Source organism: Akebia trifoliata, chromosome 8 (assembly GCF_017979445.1).
Source record: "Akebia trifoliata isolate Shusen 1 chromosome 8, ASM1797944v1, whole genome shotgun sequence".
Classification (NCBI taxonomy): domain Eukaryota; kingdom Viridiplantae; phylum Streptophyta; class Magnoliopsida; order Ranunculales; family Lardizabalaceae; genus Akebia; species Akebia trifoliata.
In genome coordinates, this window is record NC_141382.1 from 1,690,896 (window position 1) to 1,711,478 (window position 20,583).

A 20,583-nucleotide genomic window follows, 5' to 3' on the forward strand; every position below is an offset into this window, starting at 1 on the left:
ACCCATCTCTAGCCTAACTAGATTCTTTAATGAGAAATTATTTTCTTAATGACAAATGGATTGGAGAATCTTAAAAAGGGCCGTCAATGGGCCGCTTAGTTAATGTTCAATGCTGTTCAGGCCTCAAATCCTAACCAGAGCCCAACCTAAATAAATTCACCTATTTCCAATCCTATCCCGCAAGTATTTAGGCCTATTTACGAGTTAGGTTGGGCTTGGGCTACTCCGTTGGGACAAAATCGTAATTTCGCATCACTGCAAAGTCCAAAATTTATTCTCCCCAATTTCTCTACTCAAAACCCTAACCCAACTGCCGGAACCCTAGACCTTCCATCCCTCAACCATGCCGCCCAAGTTCGATCCATCTCAGGTTGTCGACGTCTATGTCCGAGTAACCGGCGGTGAGGTTGGTGCGGCAAGTTCACTCGCTCCGAAGATCGGACCGTTAGGCCTGTCTCCAAAGAAGATCGGAGAAGACATCGCGAAAGAGACAGCGAAGGACTGGAAGGGTCTCCGTGTGACGGTGAAGCTGACGGTGCAAAACCGTCAGGCGAAGGTCTCCGTCGTGCCTTCGGCGGCAGCTCTGGTGATCAAAGCTCTGAAAGAGCCGGAGAGAGATAGAAAGAAGACGAAGAACATCAAACACACAGGAAACATTTCTCTAGATGATGTGATCGAGATCGCTAAGGTTATGAAACCTAGATCCATGGCGAAGGAATTGAGTGGAACTGTGAAGGAGATCCTCGGCACGTGCGTTTCTGTTGGGTGTACGGTCGATGGAAAGGATCCGAAGGATTTGCAGCAGGAGATTTCTGATGGAGATGTGGAGATCCCACAAGAATGATGGAGATTTTTGAATGAGAGTTGCAGGTTTTGCTTTCTGAATTATCTTTATCATTTTTCTCCAATACTGTTTTGGATATTTAATTTAATTTTTGCGTAAAATCCCCAGTTTGAATCTTAAATAGAGTGCACGAATAGAATTGAAAATTTTGTTTGGGAACTTTTGAAATTCATGTTTTATTTTGAGGTTCTGGATGATATGTTTTTATTTATAGTGAAGTGCATTTTGGATCTTGGTTTTGAAACTCGTCCATGAACAAGACCGAGTTGTCTTGGACAAGCTTTCTGATACGTTTGAGTCGTCTCATGCAACAATGAGATAAATGAACCATGATTTTAAATGTCGTCCGATACTCGTTTAACTTGTCTATCTGTCTCGTTGGTGGACGATACCGGGACGTATTGGACAAGTTGTCTTGGTCGAGATTTAAAACCATGTTTTGGTTTGCAAGTTTAATAGATTTACACGTGTCCTGTGATTCTTTTGAAATGCTTTTTTGTCATGTTTATAGCAATGTTTTATTGTAGAGTGAATTTAATAACATTTAGAGACGAATGCATTTACAAAAATTTAGGAGTAGCCCCAATAGGCGATAAATTAATGGGAAGTTGATTGAAATGGTTCGCTCTTGAGAGCAACAAAGGCCCGATCACTTCCCTAGTTAGAATGAACATGCAAGTTGAAGGTTCTAGATTTAGATATTGGGTTTAAAAGCTAAGCAATGAACTTAAAACAATTCTAGATTTATATATTTTAAGGTAAGATATTTGGGTTGGATTGATGTCTGAAGTGGACTAAACATACCCTATGTTGGTGGATGTATTTGATTAAGGCATTTGTCATAATCTAAACATGCTTTTACACTAAGGTATCTTTAAGATAAGATATTTGGGTGCCATTAATGTACTGAGTGGATCATATATAGCCCATATTATGTTAGTGAATCTGTTTAGTGATGAGGGTATTTGACAATATCTACTTGAAATTTTAGGAAAAAGTAGATAGAGGACAAGATGTATGTAGTTTATGTTAAAGGTATTTGGGTACCATTGATGTTCTAAGTGGATTAAATATAGTTCCATTCATGTTGGTGGATATGTTTGATGAGGCTTTTTTTTGTGGAATCTAAACTTTCTTGCTGTTTTTAAGTTATGAGATATCTGTGGAGTAACAGATGGCTCTTGGCAAAAATGAGTGAGGATAGAGAAGAAGATGATTTGGTTTCAAATGCCTGCAATAGAATTTAAATGAGCAGAGAGTAAGGAGTGGATATAGCCTCACAAACTTTGATTTCATTTTGGAAGGAAATGTTTGACTTGTGATACAATCATACATGATGGTCACCTTCATTGTCTAGTAGATGTGGAACAATGGTGACATTTTAATCTATTCATGAATAATTTGGAGAATGGTTTGTGATACCTTAGGGTGAGCAACTACTTACAGATCACTAGTCAACCCTTGCACTCATAGTCACCAAAGTCGCCGATTTAAAAAAAAAAATCGTGTTTAAATCACGATTAAATCATGACTTTATGAAAAAGTCGCGATTTAAACAAAAAAAATGTGACTTTTTTTTGCTGAATAAACTATTTTAAAAGGGTTTTTTCAAAGACCATTTATTCTTAAGTTTAAAATAGGATTTGATGATATAAAGGATAATATCGTTTAGTAGAAAAAAATATATATTGTTTTAACACTATTTCGATTTTTTCCCCATTTTCTCTCGATTTTTTTGACTTTTTCCCTTGCTGACTTATTCCTGAACCCTGACTTGGTGACTATGCTTGCACTCAAATCTTAAAAAACTTTGTTTAAAAAAAAAATTCTTTTAAAATGCCTACTAATGGCACCTTACTTAAATAACGCTATGTATAACTTTTTTCTAACCAATCTCAAGGAATGAAGAATAAGAATAAGATTTGAGCTTCCAAAAAAAATAATAAGTTTCAAAGACGGTACTTTCTATCTCTCTTTTATTGTATCAATTTCAAGAAACAAATAAGAGGAAGATTTAAGCTTTTAAAGAAGAAGTGCACCTTCTAAAGAAGGTAGAGTAGTGCTAGACTGATTAGAGTTCAAGAAATGCAACATTTTTTTTCTTTGAAGTGCAATCATACCAATGGAGTGCAAGGAATTTTTAAAGTGATTTGGTGCAATTAATTTTAGGATTTGTATTTATTTTCAAGGGAATATAAATTTCTTGTGAAAATGGTCATGGGAAAATGAATTCCTCTATTTGATTGCTCATAGGAAAATGTCAAAAAGAGAGTTGGTTTTTAGTTTTGGAGGTGGGAGAATCGTGAGAGATTAACATTAGGTGGGGAGTCATTTTCCTAAGAGCTACTATTTGCAAATCACAGAGAATCACTTGCACCCAATCACTTAAAAGATTCCCTTACAACACATTGGTATGATTGCACTCATGAAGAAAAAAAAAGTTGCACTCTTTTAGTTCACACCACTCTAACATTATCATACCTTTTTTTTATTTGGAAAAGTTTCACTTCCTCTTCAGGAGCTTAAATCTTCTTCTCTTTGTTCTCTGTGTGTGTGTGTGTGTGTGTGTGTGTGAGAGAGAGAGAGAGAGAGAGAGAGAGAGAGAGAGAGAGAGAGAGAATACTTAAAAACAAAATGTTATACTCATTTTTAGAAACTCAAATATTCTTCTTTATTTCTTGAGACTGGTATAATAAAAAAAATAGAGTTATTAAAGTAAGTTGCAATTGGAAGAGATTTAAAAAAAGTAAAGAATATGTATCTTTTTAAGGTTGGGGCATAAGGGACAACTTTTGACTCCCTTTTTATATTCTCGTCCATATCTCTAAGGGTATGTTTGATTGCACCTTGGAAAATGCATTCATTTTCCAAATCCATTGTTTGATTGCATGTTGGCAAATGAGAACATTTTCCAATTTCATCGTTTATTTGTAATTTTTACTTACTAAATGAAATGGATCCTACACAATAAAAAGTCTATCTAAAAAAGAAATACTTTCACCCCAAAAATTACAATATATAACATTGATATGGTAGAGAATTTACAAATATGATGAATTGGTCATACATCATGATTAATACAAAATAAGTATACAAAAAAAAATATGTAAGATATATCCCCCTAAAAATGCAATATATAACTAGTGCAAATCAGTATGATTTTTTGTACTATGGTAACTACATCTCCTAAAAAAATATGACATCCAACAACCTAAATGCCATATGACTTTCCTAAGCGCCTAAATAACCAATCCCTCTTCATGTCACTTGCCAAGTCAAGGTATATATATGCTATTTCTTGGTGCTCACCTAAGTAGTCATCGCTTCTAGCATAATTTCTCAAGAGATATCGGGAACTTCATTGAGCTCCTTTTGCAATTTGGTCATATTAGGTCTCTCCGTTGTCGTGGAGATTGTTGCATCACTAGATTCTTTAGAATGATGCTTTCGCTTTTTCTTAGTACTTGAATTTTCACGAGGCATTGATGAAGATCCTATTTGTTGTATAGGTATGTTATCTTGTCCAATTGTTTCTTGCACCTCATCATCTATTTCATCATGACCTAACATAAAAAAAAAAAAAAAAATACATTGAAAGATGAAATATGCAATGCATCATATTTTCTCATGAATAACTTTAGCATTGAAAGTGAATGGTTATTTGCGTGTGAACATGTGCGTTTGAGTTGGAAATGCTATCAAACATTACCTAAACTTAGTATTGTTTGGAGTCGTGACTATCCGTAACACAACATCCATTTCATATCAACATGAGTACCATCCAACAATCTAGACTCTTGAAAGAACATTCTCTTCAAGAGGACAACAACATTATTGACAACCTACCAAGTACAGTCAAATGAATGAAATAAAAAATGGGATTAAAATGAAGTTTGTTGTGTAAAATAGATCCATGTGCATGCCACTACAAAATCCTACGATGAGAACGCATAAACTAAGGAAGAGTTCTTACCTATTTCTTCAATTAGAGACATCTCTAGTTCAGTTTTTATTCCAGTTGTACATCATTCTCCATTTGCTTGATCATTACCAACAATAATGGCAAGATCATATAATGAAATGCACTTATGATGGTATTCTACATTTTTTGGATGTTTCTAATAAGAAAAAACAAAAATAAATAAAAAATAATCAGGGTGATAATATGTATGAAGAAAAAAGAATGTCTTAAAGTTTAATATTTTGAAAACATACCTCTATATATTCTTTCCATGCCTCATCATTTGTCGTCACTAATTGAGTATCCTTGTCCCATCTAAAACCACTCTGTGAGATCACTTTCTTTGTATTGAGATATCTCTTTCTAAGTGTCTAGAGCTTGTATCATACATTTTGAGTATTTACTTCTTTTTCCAACTTTTTACGGAGGACAAAACAAACATTGTTTATGGTTTTCGTATTCCATCCATTGTCAGTTTTTTGCCCTAGGCCATATTCCTCCAATAATACTTCCATTAGAATACTATCCATAAGTATGTCTCATGCAAATATGGTTTATCTTTTGGTTGCTTCTACATTTGTTACTTTCCCTTTTTAGATGAAGATTCCATTCCTATGATAAGTAAATCCATACACATTCAATCACAAATAAATGTATTAAACTTTTTAAAGGGAATAAAATGTTAGCTAAAGCTGAAAGGCAAAATGAATATGATGGAAAAACTATCAATTATAAAGGTTAGTAATTTTCAAGCAATATTTAATCTTTTAAGAAAAAGAACATTATTATAATTCCAATATTGTAAGAGACAAGATCCTAGATATTACAAAAGGCAAACTTAAAACCTCAATTGGATTCATTACATACAAATTTCCATATTTATAGAAAATCTTCAAAAAATAGACATTGAATTTGAACGATTTACAACAAAAAACAAAACAAAAAACATAAAGTAAAAAAAAGAAAGAATAATAACTATGGATGACGTTGATTATATTCTGCCCACATGACTTCAGCTAATGCTTCTCTTTTTGCTGTCCATGCCGGAGTAGCAACAATAATAATATGTTCTTCTTGTTTGAGCATGTCATCAGGTTCTTCCTCCTCCAATTCTATTTGATCACTCTTGCATATGTCCTCCGGGTCAAAATCCCTAATGTAATTATGGATAACACAACATACAAAGATAATCTTAATTTATGTTTTGATGTCAAAAAATGGTGCAGATATCAAGTACGCAAATTGTTTCTTTAGAAGACCAATTGTTCTCTTGATTACGTTTCGCAATGAAGAATGACGATAATTATAGAGTTCTTTTGCATTCGACGAAAGACGCTCCCACGATGGTCATTTAAATGATATCGAGCACTACGAAATGACGTAAGAAAATTAGGAACATTTGCGAATCCAACATCTACAAGATAATATTTACCTATATTGCAAATTTATAAAATAAAATTGTCATATTTGTATGTCATCATATTAGGAAATAATATAATATAATATAATTATTTAAATATTATACTCACCAAATGGCACAGTGAGTCTATCAGTCCTAGGTCTAATTGCATCTCTTAATAAGCAACCATCATGTGTTGATCTTTCTCAACCAGCGAACACATGTCAATTTCATATCAAAAGTCTATGCGACCAAGACATTTTGACGAATATCTCCTTTTCTATTGCAATACTTAGGTTGTTCATCCACGGGAACAACTTAAGTATCGTCTATAACTCTTATAACATCGTATATTAAATCAAAATCTCATGGTTATATCACATCATTGATACACATTTATTTGTAAGCATGGTCAACTTTACAATTACCTCAAAGTAATGATAATAATTTCTAATGTTGTCGTCTCTGGGACAATTTGTTTGTTTTGCTACCTTGATGATTTTCTTGTACATACTCATCAATGCTTTCAAGATAACATGAAAATAACAACTAACTGTTTTAGAAGACTGTATAAAAGAAAAATTTGCTCGTCGAGTCCTCAAATCATGCCCAATTGTTAATAAGATCATAGAGACTTGATCACCAACTTTTACTGATCGATGATCAACCAATCTATGTATTCTTAAACGGTTAAACAATCTATGAAATGCAGTTCTATTCAAAGCCTGCCACTTTCGTTGTATAACCTATTCAGAATCTGTCTTCTCTCATAATCTCTATTTATTATAGGTGCTCTAGGTAGAGATCGTCTATGTCTAAGATGTGTTAAGATCACATATGTATTGGCCATCAATGTTATGACCGCAATCCTATTTTTTTCTTGTGCAGTCAACATCTTATCAATTAAGCATTTAAACAATAGACATAAGAAGTGCATAATCATATATAAATAGGAGACGACCAAGTTTCTATTGTCACCCTAACCTTTTCTTGTTAACTTTTTTTATTATATTTTTTTAAATTTCTAACATCTTTTTTCCCTTCAAGGTAATGTCTAAATTACCCTGAAAAAGAAAGTTATTCTCATTAAATTCTGTCGTGAGATCAGTTAATATGGCCCACTGACTAATCTATATGGTCCATCGATTGGTGGGCCGTCTTTTTTATGGGTCCAAGCCCAAAATAGATTCCCTTAATATTTAGCATCAGTGTGGATTATAAGGACAAAATCCTATTTTAGTTCATCTGAAAACGTTACTCACAAATTATTAAAATACTAAAAAGCCAAGTTAATGATATGGTGGGACACATACATTGAGGGTGATGAAGGTTATTTCCATTATAAGTTTTCTCAAAAGAAATGAGAGGGTAATTTGGTAGTGAGAAATATGAGTGTAGAACAAACAGCAAAGACATTTGTTAGGATAGTTGGTAAATGTGTCAGTAAAAAGAAAGATACAAGCAAGCTTGAGCTTGAAGAGAAGAACCTCTCCATAATAAAATAAGATAAATAATTCAAATAATTTACAAGGACTAATTTGAAAATAATTTACCTGCAAGAGCAGTTGGTAGTAGGTAGAATGTCTTTCAAAAGTCACACATTTCACCTATAACTTGGGCAGATAAGCAAAGTTCCCTCTCTCTCTCTAGTCTGTTTAACAACCCTTTAGAGGCCCTCCATTAATCTTTGATCACTAAAAGTGGGAATTTGATGCCTCTCTTACTCTTTCTGCAAAAACTTGTTAGTGATGTTTTTATGAGATTTACCTGCTTTAAACCAGCATTTGATGCTCTAAGGGTTCTACCAACAACCATTAGGGAAGCATTGTTATTGAAGTGGTAGGACCTTTACCCATTTTAGTTTCTCTATAATTAAAGAGGAATTACGTTCTGTTAGGGTTTTTGTAGATACCCATTTGAGGAAATCTCTAAAGGGTTTATGCCACTGCCCTTTTATCTTGATTTGGGAAGGAGTTAGGGGTATTGAATTTGAAAGCTTAAACAATTCTGTTGCTTTTATTGGGGTTTTATCTGTACACCATTATGTTTGTTCTCTCTGCTAGCGATCCTCATTTGGGTTTTGAATCATTGAAAAATGCAAGATTTTTTAGGTTTAAAATTCATGGTTAATTGAGAAGATTATAATTGTTTCTTAGGAAGACGAAAGGGAATCTGCTTTCTTTGTGTTTAGTTTTGGTGAGCTATTTACTAATGCCATACCTTTCTTCTTTGCACCCTTTATGCTCTTAAAGGTTCACTTTCTTGTCTAGAAGAAGAAAGGGCTTCCAACAGGGTCTCATAAAAATAATAATGAGAGAGAGAGAGAGAGAGAGAGAGAGAAAAGAATGAACCTGGTGGTTGGTACCTTGGAGTTCTTGTGATGAAGATGGAGTTGAAGGGTCATTTGTGCAAAGAATCAGAAAGTAGAGCTCGATCAGGTAACGTAATGGTTGGAAAAAGAATGGCTAAAAAGTCCCGTGTTGGCTGGAAAATTATTTTCCTTGGCGTGAGTGCAGGATTTCAAAATCCTGAAAATGGAGGACTTTTGTTTGTATTGGAAAATAGATTTTCACTAAAAAATCTGCAATCAAACATTTGAAATTAAGATTTTCCAGGGAAACTCAAATCCTTATTATTATCCATGCATAATCAAACAGACCCTAAATGTTTACCAAGAGAACAGAGTTCTACCTAAACATATGATGCATAAGTATATCATCGATGTTGCACGAACATTGTGCTGATGATAATAAACATTCTGAAAATAAGACTATAAGTTTAGTTCCAAATCTAGAATCATTTTTGTTCCTCTTAAGCTCACCTCATTTGCAATATGATCTAGATCGTCACAATAACGATATATTGAATATCTATGAATCTACCGATGCGTTATTAGAACTTAAATATGTATTTGTTGGAAACTTTTTTCCTTAAAAAGGAAATTTCTAGTATTTGGGAAATTTTTAAGAACAGTAATTTTTTTATGGAAAGTTTTAAGCTTTCGTGATGTACAATATTTGGTTATAATTCTTGAATCTACTTTAGTGTAATAGTATGGTATGCAACATCAGTAAACAAATTAGAAAAGGAAAATTCAATTGTCCAACTAACGGCTTAGATGGGTAGAGATGATGAAAATTCATAGAGATTCCATATCGAAGTTGTTTGATTGGTTTTTGGGCCTGATCTGATCCGTTGACATCCTTAAGATGTGCAAATTATTTTATGGTATTTTATTTGTTGCACTTGGAAAATGGTTTCCTTGTTTAGGATAGTTTAGAATTGGGGTGGAAATTATTTTTTTGTAGGAAATTCAATTTTCAGGTGTATTTTATTAGAAAAGCAAAATTTTGTTCCACAATGATTATCCCTCTAGTAGTGAAAATATTTTCCCATTCAGCCCCTAAGGAAATGATACTGACACCCCACTCCACTCCCTCAAACCAATTCTCTTTTTCACATTTTCATTAGTGCAATTAGACACTAGAATTCATTTATTATCCGAAGATCATTTTTTTAATATATATGAATTCATTTATCCTTGAAATCATTTAACTTGGTAAAAAAGATAGTTACTATAGCCACACCAACTGTGTGCAATTTTTTGGTGATTTACATGAGAATTGGTGTGGCAATAGTAAAAGTTGGTGCGTCAATAACAGCTCTCTTAAGATAAATACAGGTAGATAGATATTTGGATTGAGTTCTATAACAAAGACAATGGACCGTCCATCGAAGATTTCTCTGCTCCGCACATTTTTCTTTCTTTTCTCACTAAAATCTAATTTTAGAGGAATTATGTATCCTTCTGAATCACATTTTTTGTCCACGTGGTTTGGCTGACTATCGTTCATTAATTAGTAATTGATTTCTAACCAATTTATGCTATTATTAGTCTTGTTTGTTTCCTCCATCCCTACCCAGCCCTACCTATATAAATCCCCTGTTTTTCATCTCAACTCGCTCAACCCATCCCTCAATTTTGTTTTTCTTCCTAAGATATCCTTCTTCAATCACGTTTTCCCCTCCTGAAACAGGAAGGAGAGAGGAAGAGAGGCTCAATAACCCATTGTAGTAACCCCTTAGAATTTCTTCTTCCATATCTACTAATGGCGAAAGAGTTGAGATGTTTGCACTACTCTTGGATTGAAGTTGCACCAGCCCTCCTTATTTCTCCCCAAAAGTCTTCGAATTCTCCGAGATTGGAAACAATCACGGAAGAGGAGATAGATGATGATGATGATGATTATGAAGAAGATTAGTCTGTGTTGGGTGTATTGTTCTTCAAATGTTTAGCGAAACTCTATTAGAGATTAAGTTTTCGCTTGTGAAACCTACAGTTGTATAAGTTAGAGTTGTAATTATTATTCTCAAAAGAAATGAAAGGCTTTGCTTAATCACTTAATTCTTTGTGTTTTCTTGTTTGTTTTACACCCTATGTAGCAATATTTTAGAAAATATAAATATATATATATAATTCTAGGATTTTGGGTTAAAATGTTGAACAATATTTTGCTCAGAGACAATTCAATCTGCGAGTTTACAGAATCCCTGACTTACCAGTCACACGAACCCATGTGTATTGAGGCATCCCAAATTTACAAGACTACCCATTGTTAAGTTTCGTACGATTGGTCATTTGAGATTTTATGAAATCTTGAATTGACCTTTTGTGAGCAAAAATATCTCTCCATAAAATGTTTTCATGAAAATTGTAACCATTGTTCCAAATAGCTAGAAGTCCATTAAGGTTTGCACTAACAAAGGAATCAAGGACAAAAGGATAATCTACACACAATACTAATTTTCTTCTCCAACGAAAATCACTCTCTCATCCCATCTTAAAGGATGGTGTGTTATGTTTAAAAGGTTTTGTTAAGGAGTGTACTTGATAGTAAAATCTGGAGAGATTTCTTTTATATATATATATACTTCATTGTGCTAAACATTCTTTAATGTATGGATTAAAAGTTTCAGAATGGGCTGATTTTTTTTTAGAATGATCTTTATGATGAGGAGATCATTATTGATGTTCTGCAGAAGCACGTATACCCTTTAGATCTAGATGATTGGACATACAAAATTGGTGGGAAAATGATTTTTTCCAGAAAAGAAAAATGCAATTTTAAGGTGAGGATGACTTAATATCTTAAAAAACTATTTTCGCATTAAAAAAATGGATTTTTCCTCTTTAGGAGGTAAAATATTTTTCCACCGCCAAGAAATTTATTTTCAATTATCTCGACTCGTAAACTAAATGCAGGCTTTCTTTTTGATAATTTTCATATGGAATTCACTTTCTCTTAAATATGTTTTCATTGTGATCATTCAGACCCTTAGGGTTTGTTTGATTGCAGGGAATTTGTTTTTAAGGGAATACAAACTTTTTTAGAAAATGGTCATTGGAAAGTGAATATTGTAGGAAAATAAATTCCACCCTTCGATTGCACATGGGAAATGATAGAAAAAAAGAGACCTGTTTTTAGCATATTTTTTTAACTTAGTGAGTTAACTTCAAAATTGACTGAGTCAATTTGGCTTGATTGGATTAAAAGATGCAATCTCAACATATGATGGAACCAACTCGCTGAGTCAACTTGATCGATTCAGCTTGAAAATGCACCCAATCAAGTTACAAACTTGACTGAATCACTAAATATATAATATTTTGCGAAGAATTTTGTTTAAATATTAAAACTATACTTTAAATATTTAAATTTAAAATTATATTTGGCTCGTTCGTGTCAACTTGTGAGTTATCAACTTGATTCAACTCAATTGACATTCAATTTTCCATCCCAAGTTAGAAAATCACTTCAGGAAATTGAATTCTAGGAGAAATACATAATCAAACGTCTACAACAAAAGATTTCTCTTCCATAAAAAATATCTGAACAGATTTCATTACTTTCAAGATCTGGTATAAAAAAAAAGATATTTGAATATTCCTTCCATCAAAGATTTCTCTTCTCCACAAATATTCCCCAAAGATACTCCTGATCATACATTTTAATGTCCACGTGGTTTCGCTAGACACCCTTAATTACTTTTGATTGCCAACCTATCTTTTCGATATTTGATTTTTTTTTGTTTCCATCATCGTTCCTGTACAATGCCCATGTATATTTTCTTCTTTAATAATAAATTCTCAAGTCTGAACCCATCTCTCAATTTTGTTTTCTTCCTAAAATATCCTTCTTGAAAGGCTCTATCAATCACATCTCCTCTCTCTCTTACCCATCTCTCGCTTTTCCAACCTACAATAGGAGGAAGAGAGAATTAAATCACCAATTGCAACGATGAGAATTTCCTATTCTATCCCTACTTAGATTGAGGTTGCTCTAGCCCTTCTCATTTCTCTCCAAAAGCCTTCAAATTCTCCGAAATTAGAGACGACCATCGAAGAGGGAATGGATGAAGAAGATTAGTGAGTACTTGTTCGGTTAAATGTCTTGAATTAAAATTCCAAGGATACTATCATTCGAGTGTTCACAGATAGCGCGAAACTCTAATAAGATATTTGATGTAAGGGCAAATATGACATTTTCAACTTCAGGAGAATTATTTTTGGTTTGGGCAATAAACGCTTGTTGAAGTTAGGGTTGTAATCATTCTCAATTGGAAATAAAACATTCTCATCGCTTATCCGTGAATGAAGACATAAATAAATCATTTGTTTTTTTTATTTAATATTTCTTAGTTGTTTTCCATTGAATGTGTATCACTAGATCTAGGTATCAGAGTTTTTTTTTATATATAGAATTACTATTGCCACACCAACTTTACTAACGCCACACCAACTATGTGCAATTCTTTGATAATTACATTGGAATTGGTGTGGCATTCGTAAGAATAGGTGAGGCAATATCAGATTTTTTTTTTTTTTTTTTTGGCTGGGATTCTTTAAACCGTTCGAAAATATTATCAAAGCGTGATTGTTAGAATTGAGCCAGATCATGTACAAGGTCATGAGTGAAACTTAATCTTCAGTTAGAAAAATTTAATTAGATATTTTATATTTAAACAATGAAAGAAGAAATTAGCAATTTTGTGTGAATTTTTCTTTTAATTAATAATGGAAATTTATCGTGTTATTTCTTTTTTCAAGATTGATGGCGTAATTAATTAGTTTATTTTCTCTTAGACATTTTAATTACAAAAGTACATTAAAATCTAATTTATTCATATCTTCTAAATAAATTTTGCTTATTAAGTCTCATTCTACTTATATCCCATTCCAATATATGACAAAAATATCCATAGCTAAGATAAAAATCTCTATAGAAAAATCAACTCCTAATTACAATCTTTATATCAATGACAGATCAAGAGCCAATTATTTGACCAACATTTTGGCTATCGTGTGTTTCTCCTGTATGAGTTATAGATGAAGTTTTGAAATGGACTGATTTTTGGTGAGAAAATCATCACAAAAAAAAATCAGCCCATTTCGAAATTATATAAGACAAAATATGTTTGCCACATAGTTGGCTCTTGATAACGCCTCTTTATTAAACAGGCTTTAATTTTCAACCAAAAATCTGAGAAATGATTTTATCATTAGTATTTCCTATACGTATTGTCGGTGGCAAGTCATGATAGGATGATAAAACTTTGCCATATTATAATATGAATCATTGTATAGGACAAAAATCAAATTGAATCATGACCCTTACACATGGTTCGGTTTGATGATAAGTCAAATATCGAATCGAAGGGGGGAGGGGGGGCAATATCGTTCGGTCATAGAATCGAGTAGAGTTGAAGAACAATACATTGAGGAAAGGATCATCATAGAGTGGTAGAAAATTCATAATTGTTATACTTTATTGATAAATTAGATTGTCTATCAAAATTTCTTTTGGCCGTTACCACATTAGTGACAAAGCTTTGCAGAGAGAAGGATTTCACTATTAAAGCTGATGTTGGAGGTGTTAAGTGTCTCCTTGAAAAAATACTACTACAATAATGATCATTATCGTACTTATTTACCCTATAAGTATGTGATAGCTTCTCTTTTTGTTCTAGGTGGCTGATTGTGTCTGGAAAACAATGACTTTAAATACCTATTGATGCTCACAATCAAAGAAAGTGATATGGAACAATATTCTTAATGATACTGTATTTGGATTTTTCTGAACAATAAGCACTACCGTATAAGAAAGAGTCTGGCTCCTATGCACCTAGGGTGAAGGATTGAAACCCTTTTCCTACACTTCAATACATAGCACGTTAGTTACAATCCAAGTGATTGATGTCTAAAATATCTCCTTTATAAAAGATTAATAATAAATTGCAATAATAAATAATACACAATCGACATGGAAAGGACAGGGAAGGCTAGATCTTTTTCATTGTATCCTCAAGAAAAAAATCTATGATTATGTCCCCTTACCACATTAATCGCATACTATTTAACATGTCGATTTATATATATATATATATATTTACAAATTTTCTTGAATATTATAATTTTCGTGGCATGTGTTGTTGCGTGAGAGGAGGGTTTCAATCCTCCACCCTGGATGCGTGATATCTAGACTCATATGATCATATGAGAAATAGGTATTTTCTCTCACTCTCTTGTTCAATTGAGAGCTCACAGTTTAAAATAATAATGAGTTTACTATTAGAGTTGTGATTTGTAGACGCACCCCTCTGACATAGGTTCCCTAGCATGGCATGGACTAGAATTATAGATTTTTCTCGTGATACACAATTGCACATCTCCATACATACCTACAATTATGTGTCCCATAATTTTTAAATTCGGTATCACGTCTAGTCTCGTTCAATTCCGATACCGAGTTGTCTTGGACGAGATTTCTGATACGTTTAAGACGTCTCGGAAAATAACTCAAAAAATATAACGTGAAACATAAAACTCGATCAAAAAAATGATTTTGTGAGTTGGTCTCATTCAACTCTAATATCGAATTAACTCGGACGATACGTTTCGATCTGGGATGAATTTAGAATTTAAAAATCATGATGTATCCAGAGAAAAAAAAAATCTAGGATTCTAATACGTGCCACGTCAGGAGGCATATGTCCCGAGCATAGAAAATCATTAATCCTATTATTATTTTTGAGTCGTGATAATTTGACTATCCCACCTGGCAAACTAAATTGGCTGTTCTGACGTGACGTGAAAAGTGAGGAAATCATAGATCCTTGTTGAGTATCTCGAGGGAATCGTGTAATTCAAAGAGTGTAAATCAATCGAACTTGTCACGACAGAGTAATAGACTGAGTTTGCCACGTGGGATGGTTCGATTATCACGATTCTATTATTTTTTATTCTAATGATTCACATGTAGACACGTGTTATCTTAACAAGGTTGGAAATAATAAATAGGTTTACAAATGGCTACTCATTTGAGAATTATTGTACGGCCTACAGGTAGAGAGTGTTTGAATAGATGTCGGTGATGATGGTCTGTTTGATCTGACACCATTGAGCACGAAATTCATTTGATCGGCCCGTGAAGCTCAACATGTATTTATTTGACACGTGTTTTTGAATAACAGTATCATACACGACGAAAAAAAATTGAATGTTTGCTTGTCTTTAATTTATTGTCTTTTTTACGGGGAAGTCCTCAAACTCGAGTACTATTTACATATTTCCTTCTCACACAAGTATTTTTATTTTTAAATGATAATATTATCCCACAATTAGACATAAAACAACTAGTTCAGTTAAAAGATTGTTTAGGTTATAATAAAAATAAAAGCGCCCCTCACTTACAAAAAAAAATTACTGATTTTCTAACTTGAAAATTTTCACTTGTTGTATCCTTTGATGATGTGGCAAGGGCACACCGTTGATCTTTTTCTTATTCATCTCGATGAAAAAGATTTATAATTTTGTGCCCTTGTCACATCAATCAATTATAAATCGAACAAGATTTTCAAGTCAAAAAATCAAGACTCTTCATAATAATAGGGCAAGGTGTAAGATCTTTCTTGACAAATATTAAATATAATATAAAATCAAATGATGTCATCCAAAAAAATCTCTTTCACCTTGAAAGTGTATGTCATCTTTATTTAAAAAATCTAAAATTAAGGTAGAAGTATCTTTTTTTCTTCACATATAGGTTCTCTAATATAATATTATTATAGACAAATAAAATCACACGACTTTTTAACTTTTATATAATAAATATTTAAAAGGATATACTTTTAATTTTAAATAATTAAAAAGTAAAAGTAGATAGAATTTACATAATCTTATTGATCTCTTTTGGTTGTTTTAGAGATCAATCATTAAAAAATATAGATAACGCAAAAAGAGAATGTACCATGGTTTTGGGTTTAGAATATATATATAGGAGAATTTTAATATCCTAATTGGAATTGAGGAATATTTTAGACATTAGAATTTTACTTCTCTATCAATTTTATCATAAAGAAGACTAATCTAATAATTAAAACTTAATTGATTGGTGAAGACTTTTATTTTTACAATATGGAATAAAATAAGATTTAGAGGAAGTTCTTTTAATTTCATGAGAGAATAGTAAATAATGTATTTGATTTTGGCCTATTGGCCCCTAAAAGACTTTAATTGATGATTAGGACTTCGGGTTGTATAAACTTGGTGTGGTTATATAAATATTAGGGGAAACATATCTATTTTTGTAATTATTTCTTATATCGAATGTAAATTTTACAAAGAATATACCACCTTCGTAAAAAGATTATTCAAGTAGTTTAGGTATTTAAGTATGAGGAATGATAACATCGAAGATTTTATGGGGACGTTAGCGTTCTCCAACATTTTATTTTTTCAATTATATCCTTATTCATTTTGTCTTTTAATAATCTTTTTTACTAAATGACATAATGAATAGGGATATTATTGAAAAAAAAAAAAAAGTATTGGAAAATGTTAATGTGTTCATAAGGTCTTAGACGTTAACATTCAATTTTAAATATTTATAATTTTTCTCGCATTCAATGAACTTGTAAGTATCTTTGTATAAAGTATATTAAATCTTATTTTAAATTATCACGTTTGTTAATCTTTCTAACAAGAAGATAACGTATATAATATAGAACGAGGTCGTAATCCACTTCCACTTCTATTTGCATTATCATGTTGTTTAATACTTTAAAATGTAGTCTCATTTATTTGATAAATATATCCTTTTAGGATATTATTAAGTATCTAACACCAAATGTGTGCTGTTTACAAGGCTTAAAAATAAATGCAATGACATATATATGATCCAACTGTCCTTCCATACTCATGTTGTGAGTATTTTATCACCTAAAATTAATAGGTGTATAATATTGATCGAAAGGATTCCATAACATTAAATTATTTTTACAAAATGGGTGCCCAAAATGTGTGGACATTAAACCAAATTTAATTTTGTAAAAAGGTTATATTTAGCTTAATTTACCTTTATACCCTTATTTCTACATGAAATAAAACCCCTTCATTTCGCACAGGGCATTTATTTTGGACAGCCATATATTAATTTTGCATCTTGATAGTATGACTCGCCTGGTGGCATATTAATCGACTCCTTGACGTGGACAAGTTTGGAAACCATAGATCTATACGTCTTGGGATACACGACTCCCTTGGGATACAATTTTTTTATGGGGAAGTGCAATCGTTTATCCTAAGGCGTATATATCTATAGTTCTTGAAGTTGTCTCGTTAGGAAGTCGATTGAGTATGCCACTTGACGAGTCATATTATCACAACTCATTAATTTGGGAGTATGCCACATGTTATGATTGGTCCAACAAAAAGTAGTCTTTAGTGAAAAAAAAAAAAAACCCATCTTATAGGATGATCCATACATGAGATTGTTGAGTGAGTTATGGGGATTTTTACCATAAATCCATATACCTCTAGATCCATGCCATGAGTAGCTAAACTTTGGTATTCTTATTCTATATTTGGCACCGATTTGGTACTTGTCAAAAAGCTCTTGTGCTTAATAAGGTCAAATCCGTAATCCCAAGGGGTTGGCCTAGTGGCAAGCCGAGCCTTGATAAGCTCCCCAGGAAGGGTAGGTCAAGTGTTCGAAACCCCACGAAACTATGACAAACATTTGATTAGATGTTATTAGATGATCTAATTATAACCTTCGAATGGTTTGAAGTATCAAATGATAATTTTGTTTTTGAAAGGTGACAAAATCTCACCTAGATGATGGATATTATCTCATCTACCACCACCTCGAAATCCTAGGTATTTATGTACTAATTTCCTTCTTGATTATCCGTCTAACTTGAATATGAAACCAACTCGGATATTTCCATACTTTTTTATTCTTACATAGATCTTCTAGTCGGGACCCATATATATGTTTTAGTCTTCGTGTACAACGCCTTCCTTAATTAGTTGTTTCGAGATAAGGTTCTCTTTCACAATAAATATGCTTCATTTTTTTAGTTACAAGTTCTTAAAAGACCCGTTACACCCTTATAGTCCAATATTATGTAGAAATTAAGACCATCAAGAATTTGTAACATTCAATAATGAAACATGATTTCCAAATTTATTGACATTAATGTCTATTTACAAAAATAACTAATTTATGGCATAACTAACACTTTTAATTGACCCATGCAATGGCATATAACATGAGATTTTAGGTTAAGGATTCTCGAGAAAAACAAATTTGTAAAAAATCTATATTTTTTCGTAACATGTAAATGATTATTTCGAAGAAATTTGTGTCTTTCCTCTCGTCTCAACTGTATGTTTATAATTTTATTCAAGGGCGGATTCATAGTGAGGGCAATCGATGCTCTTACCCCCACAAATTTTTTTTAAACTATGAGGATTTATGTGTGATGATGACTAATAATAATGAAGAGTAAGAAAATCTGTCGTTATCATTTCCATGGTAAGAATTTTTAAAATTTATAAGGGTCTTAATTGCTGTCATATATATAAAATCCTAGCTTCGCCCGAGTTTTTCAGGACTTGAAATGTACTCAAATACTTAATAACAAACGGGCAAATGAAAATTCATAATAATTAATATTTTACAATTATAAATATATTTTTAAATTCATTAATGCCTTGAAAATATTTTATTTATTATAATATAAAACATACAATTATGTTAGTTTTTTTATTTTATTTTATGAAAGTAATTGAGTAAAGTCATAGCCAAGACTTCCTTCCTTCCTAATTCCAAATAAGGATAAGGACAATGGCACTTATAGGGTCTATCTAATAGCTGTTCATAGTTTTCACTGAATGCGATGGAGTACTAACTCCTCGTGGTGGTGTCAACTCTCACCATCACACACTCTCCACATCGCCGCAACATAACTCGGCTAGTAAGGCGATACTGTCTATTAATACACGCGTCATGTTCTCCTTTACTAGCCGTTGCCTCACTTATTCTACATCAAGTAATATGTATTACTTTCGATAGATAAATCATTTAGGAAAGTCGACCAAATTTGTCGACCACCACAGCATAAGATGATTGCATGATGAAAGCCATCTCTCTCAACTAGGGTATTTTGGTCAGTTTATTATAGAGTCGTGACGAATGCATATGATAAATCATGTGCGGCAGGTACACCCAGCAAGAGCATAGCATCACAAATCTTTTTCTTTTTTGGGATACACAAGAAAAAAGATATGTGATTCTATGCCCTTGCTATATCAACTGGTATGATTTACTCTGTGTATTCATTGTTAATCTTTATTATATGGGTCAAAATTATCATTGGTCCAATGAATATAATAAGGAAAATGCTAAAGTGACATTCAAATTGACATCGTTTCACACATTGTTGATATGTAAGTATATATAAAATCATAAATGATTTTCATCGAGATATGAATGGAAAGCATATGTGGTTCTGAGCACACGAATGTGTGAAACGGTTGGCAATCCTTTTCATTGGCCATTTTAGTGAAACTTGCCAAGAAAATCACATGGCTTGAATATCCCGTTCAAGTAAAGATTGTGATTTATAAGATGAAGGGCCACATATGTTGAACTTGCTTTAGGGTACATTGACAATGAAGTGTTCCATTAAGAAAAAAGTTGAATGGATTGAAAGGGTATGGGTATGAGTATGGACATGGGTATGGGTTGATACTCTTAGTAATTACTACTTGTTTGATTATTATGATATGTATAGTATTTCGATATAGAAATAGATTTGACTTGGTAGTGCAGAAATAACCATAGATTTTTTTCTTTGAGATACAAGGAAAAAAATCTATGATTGTCTGCACATTGCCATGTTAGTGCAGTGTCAAATGAAGTTAGTTCAACATTTTTTTCCCCTCACATCCAGAGGAAAAAGAAAATCTATGGTTTTTCATACATTCCCACATCATCAAAGTATTGAGCACATTGTTGAAGGAAGTCAAGTTAG

The 20,583-nt window shown here is 32.5% G+C and overlaps 1 long non-coding RNA gene and 1 pseudogene across 4 annotated transcripts; one reads left to right on the top strand and one right to left on the bottom strand.

Annotated features, from left to right (window-relative positions):
* The first annotated feature begins 276 nt into the window (after window positions 1-276).
* Window positions 277-10,609, top strand: LOC147395351 (large ribosomal subunit protein uL11 pseudogene; annotated as a pseudogene). 3 transcript variants are annotated; one of them, XR_015180450.1, is made up of 2 exons: window positions 277-870; window positions 8,457-10,609. The product of XR_015180450.1 is annotated as a large ribosomal subunit protein uL11 pseudogene, transcript variant X1 (transcript). The 3 variants fall into 3 exon arrangements; XR_015180452.1 differs by having other exon boundaries at window positions 6,032-8,536; XR_015180451.1 differs by having other exon boundaries at window positions 278-870; window positions 10,242-10,609.
* Window positions 5,797-8,681, bottom strand: LOC147395352 (uncharacterized). The gene is made up of 3 exons (XR_015180453.1): window positions 8,570-8,681; window positions 7,758-7,942; window positions 5,797-5,958 (listed from the first exon to the last, which is right to left on the bottom strand). It is a non-coding gene; the product is annotated as an uncharacterized LOC147395352 (long non-coding RNA).
* Window positions 10,610-20,583: the final 9,974 nt, after the last annotated feature.